Raw genomic sequence first — 5,290 nt, 5'->3', positions numbered from 1 at the left:
GGTAGTGCCCTCGTGATTTATCATGCAAAAATGGGTTTTCTATTGTGGGTTTATCAAGTTTTATACATTCAGTTGTTGGTATTTGTGCTTTCAAAGTTCTGCATCACTCTGCTCTCATGACAGAGTTCTGCATTGCTCAATTTAAGCAACGATTTTCCTTTTTCAATCGTTCTTTCTTGATTGTGATTATTATGCAGAACATTTAGTTATTTTCAATTGGATACTCCACCATATTGTGATGGAAGGTGTCCTTCTTATCCTAAAACAATGTCTTGGAAGAGAATAAATATTGCTGCTCTTGGGATGTGTCACTGTGCTTCTTAACAGTCATGTGATTGGTCTCGATCTTAGTTGGGCTGGCTTCAAGGAAACTTCCCTTCCAGTAGTAGCCTTTTCTTCTCAATCATTTGCAAAAGCTAAACTTAGCTTACAATGTTTTCGATTTTTCTCAAGTCCTCCTGATTTTAATCAATTCACTAGTTGACACATCTTAACTTTCCAACCATACTTTTTGGTCAAATTCCATCTGAAATCACCACTTTTCTAAATTGGTCGTGCTTGATCTTTCTGAAATTCCCTTGAAACACTATTGAAAGGGGTTAGTTCAAAATTGAACGATTAACAGAACTCTTCTTGATTATGTAAACGTGTCTACTGTTGTACCAAAGTTCCTTCATGAATCTATCTTCTTCTCTATCTTCTTTGAGTCTCTGGTTGTGACTTGCAAGGGAACTTTCTAGGTAACATCTTTTAGCTACCCAATTTAAAATCCTGAAGTTAGCAGGTATTACGATTTGACAGGTATTTTGCCAAGGTTAACTGCAGTAGCCCCCTCAAAATTTGGATGTCTCTTACATGACTTTCTCTAGAGAATTACCTAATTCCATCGGCAATCTCATGCACTTAACGCATTTGGATTTCTCTGGCTGCGGTCTCAATGGGTCAGTTCCTATTTTACTTGGGAACCTTACAAAACTTAACTATTTGAGGTCAATTAATAATTGGCAGGTCAAATCCTTCATTTCTTTCCAATTTTGATCCGCTCCATACGTTAGATCTTACAAGCAATAACTCATTTTGGATTTCCAGAATTTTTTGTCAACTAACTCAACTTTTTTTTTAAGCTTAGCAAATAATCACTAGCTGGCCCAATCCCTTCTCAAGTAAGTCCCCATGAATTCTGGTTTTTATTAATTACATAATAACTCTCAATGGGTCCCTACCATCTTGGCTATTCACTCTAACTTATTACAGTTTGTGAGCCTCAGTCATAACAATTAATTGGCACTATAGATGAATTTCAAGTAAATTGTTGAAATTATTTATTTGTATAATAATAGATTGCACGGGTCAGTTCCAGGTTCAATAGTTGAACTTGTGATCTAACTGATCTCTCTCTTTCCAATACCATGTATCATTGAGCACCACATTCAACATTAACTCTTCCTTTACAAACTTGAGACATGAGATTCTCAACTTGTAACATAAGTGAGTTTCCGGATTTCTTACGTAGCTCACACCAATTGGTGGAGCTAGACCATTCTAACAACAAAATCCACGGTCAAATTCCCAAGTAGATGTGGGATAGGAAAGGAAAGTACAATGGTTAAAATCTTTCCACAACTTTCTTACAGGCATGGAACAACAACTTCCATGGAAAATCTTGTTTACTAGACCTTCATTTCAACTGATTCAGGGACCACTTCCAAATCCACCACCTTACTTGAGATTGTTTTTTTTTTTTGTCAAACAACATTTCACGGGAGAGATACCTCTCAGCTTTGCAATAGAGTGTCATAGAAATTTAGATCTTTCTATAATAATTTGAGCGGTACAATTCGAAATGCATGGCAAACTTGTGTCTTTCATGTGTTAGATCTACGAAAAAATAGATGTATGGTGAATCCTGAACATTTGCACGGGCATCATTTCAGGACTCTTAACTTCAACGGCAATGCACTTGAAGGATTGATCCCACGAAGTTTAGTTAATTGGATCATGCTGAAGTTCTAGATTTGGAAACCAACGATAATTGATGTTCCCATATTGGTTGAGGAGAACTTCCGAAGTTGCAGGTTCTTGTTCTTCGCTTCAACAACTTTTCGGTTTTGAGGGGGTTCTTCTAAATTTAATAGTTTTTCCCTATGTGGAGAATCTTAGTCTCTCACACAAACATTTTAGTGGTCGTTTGCAACAAGGTTTTTGAGAATCTAAAAGCTATGATGAATCTTGATGAAGCCAAAGGAAGTTGGATTATATGGTGAAACATATTATCAAGATTCAGTGGCGTGGTAGTAAAGGTTTTGAAATCCAACTGGAGGAAATTGTTAATACTTTTACACATGATTTTCAAACAATTGTTTTCAGGGAGAAATTCCAAACTCAATTGGAGAGCTCATTCACTTCGACTCCTCAATCTCTCTCAAAATAGCTAATCGGTCATTTTCCTTTGTTTAGAAAATTTGACTGCACTTGAAGCTTTAGACCTATCTTCAAACAAGTTTGTGGAGAGATCCATGCAATTGGTAGGTTTGACCTTTCTTGCAAAGTTAAACTTATCACAAAATATCTTAGGGGAACGATTCCTCGAAGGAACCAGTTCGAGACCTTCCAAAAGACTCGTAGTGGAAACCCAGGACTTTGTGGATTTATGTTGTCAAACAAATGTGATATTGATGGGCACCACAACCAGAAATCAATAAACCCTGATGAAGAACACCACATTTCAACATGGTTAGATTGGAAGTCATTATGATGGGTACGGAAGCGGACTATCACTGGGTTTATCTATAGGATATATAGTTTTCTCAACAGGAAAACACAATGGTTTCTAGGATGATTGATGGACTTATTCGAAGATGCAATAGAAAGACCAAGCAAAAGTGATTCTTGACAAGGTTAGTCGGTTTAAATTAAATCCACTTTTTCCTCCAGATTTGATCCATTAATTAACATCCATTGAAATTTGTGCAAATGTTATGGAGCAATGTTTTTCTAAAATATAACTATTTTATAAATGTAACAATTTTATATATATATATATATATATAGATATATATATATAATATATTATATATAGTAAAACGGCCGCTTTATCTTAATGCAGGAAATTCCAGTGGGTGTGGCCGTGGTAAGTGTGAGATGAGTGTGATAAAAGGATTGCCAAATTTCTGGATTCATCGTTTGTAGTCGAATATATAGCATTAAGTAATATTGTATCTAATGTTGCATCCATATATATTTTACTTGAGGATTTCGTTAAAGTAGGAACCTTGTGAAAGGATGTACTATGTCTAATGATGTGATAAGAATTGCAACTACTTTCATTTAAAACTTGTGCAATCAAGACGATAAAATAATCACTACTGATAATTAATTCCAAACAGAAACTAGGATAAATTAAAAAAAATATATATGATAGTATCAGAGGTACTCTATCAACTTGAATGAAGTCAATATCTAAAATCCTGAAGTAATAATCATCTACAATCAGCACCGATTTCTAAAACTAAAATAATAAGAAGTGACATATAATTTTCAAAATTATAAGTCGTGTTTATTGCTACCGGGTAATTGAGTTCCACAAGAATATCTAATTCTTTGATTTTTTTTGAATTGTTTATAGATGCATATGGGTGTATATTTTCTTCATGTATGTTTAAACTAACTTAAATGATGCACCTTTCATTTAAAAACAAAACAAAACAGTTTGGACCAATTGAATTGAAAATCAATTTTTAGAAAGTTTTTATCCAGCAGTTTCGAATAACGCTAGAATTCAAGTGATATAGCGCTGACAAAGATTTAGATTCATTGTGAAAAGCAAATTTAGAATTGTAAGAGATTAACTTAACAACTTGTTTATAGACATTAAAAACTTTAATTAAATCAATTTTAAATGTAATATATAGATTATTCAAAAAAATACATTATTTAAGACAAAGGTTTGAATTCTAGCAATCCCCACTACAATCCACCCTAGATCAACTCAATGTCGGACAAACAACCATCAAGCCACCACAAAACACCACCATCCACCACAACAAAACCCGTCGGTGGCACGCGCAGTGGGTTGGACGTGGGTGTGGTGGGCGGGATTGGTTTGGGAAATATGTCGAGCAGGCGGTGGGCAGAGTGGGAGGAAAAATGTGAGTAGTAGACGGCGACAGCCGGCAGTCCAGGCAAACACACAAACAACAAAACTCCCATCCAGATCAATCCAAACTCCCAACAATCAAACAAAAAATAAATAAATAAATAAATAAATAAAATAACAATCTCCCTTCAATCAAACGAAACCAAATAAACTCTCAACAATCAAGAACATGTTAGGAACTATTGCAAACAAAAGAATTAAGAAGTTATTCATTGAATATGTTTGGGGATTTTACCCTCTTTCAAGTGAGAAAGCGCGTACTCAGCAGTGTCAATGAGGTCTTCAATGTTGTGAATGGATCGCTCTTCAGACCCCAACATGAAATGGCACGAGCCTCCGCCTCCTTCGAAAGCCTTGCTGCTAAACTCAGTTCCAGTTTGGGAGAATTGAGGCTTCGCAGTATCTCCCGATACAAGGACAGAACACGCCCACGGTTTTTCGCCATGTCTTCTGCCGTAGCCCATATCAAACCCTTCATTTCTGCGTACAAATTTTCATTTCATACGTGAATTAAAAAAACATCATTGACGCATTTCATCGAACACCTCTCAATGGGCACATTAACTGTAAACAATGACATTCATTTGTCTGTAAGAAATGAGATGACCTAGAACATGTATTGACCAGATATAACTAAGTTAAATATATATATATATAACCAACGAGTACAATCTTAGAAAATTACGGTAAAATATTGATGGAAAGGAGAGCTTTTCAGTCACCTAATCTGACCGATTACTGGCAACTCAAGTATCAGCGTAAAGAGACTTGGAGGGGCTTACCGGCTGCAAGAAAAGACCCACAACGAGTATAATCGGAGGAAGAGTAATGCTATAGTTCAATTTTTCGTATAGCTTTAAGTATGAAAACCATGCAGACTGTGTCTGCTTTAAAGATATTGGATAAAGAAAAACTGGAATATCGAATTATACTACTTTTATTCTTATTTTGGGGACATATGGATTGTTTAATATTAGTATACCTAAATTTTTCGAAAATCATTAAAAAAAAAAAAAAAAAAAAATCCTTCTATAATTATTAAACATTCCTTTTAAATTATTTAAAATCTTTGGAAACTTTAAGGGTGCGTTTGGTTTATTATTTTGGATAAGATTTTGGGGATAGTATTGGATA

The 5,290-nt window shown here is 35.0% G+C and overlaps 1 pseudogene; it reads right to left on the bottom strand.

The window, feature by feature from the left end:
- Positions 1–4,321: 4,321 nt before the first annotated feature.
- On the bottom strand, positions 4,322–4,634 carry LOC116134982 (annotated as a pseudogene).
- Positions 4,635–5,290: the final 656 nt, after the last annotated feature.

This window comes from Pistacia vera, unplaced genomic scaffold, assembly GCF_008641045.1.
Source record: "Pistacia vera cultivar Batoury unplaced genomic scaffold, PisVer_v2 Contig292, whole genome shotgun sequence".
In the NCBI taxonomy this organism is placed as follows: Eukaryota; Viridiplantae; Streptophyta; class Magnoliopsida; order Sapindales; family Anacardiaceae; genus Pistacia; species Pistacia vera.
Note: the sequence above shows the minus strand (reverse complement) of the source record. Positions and strands in the feature narration are given on the sequence as shown.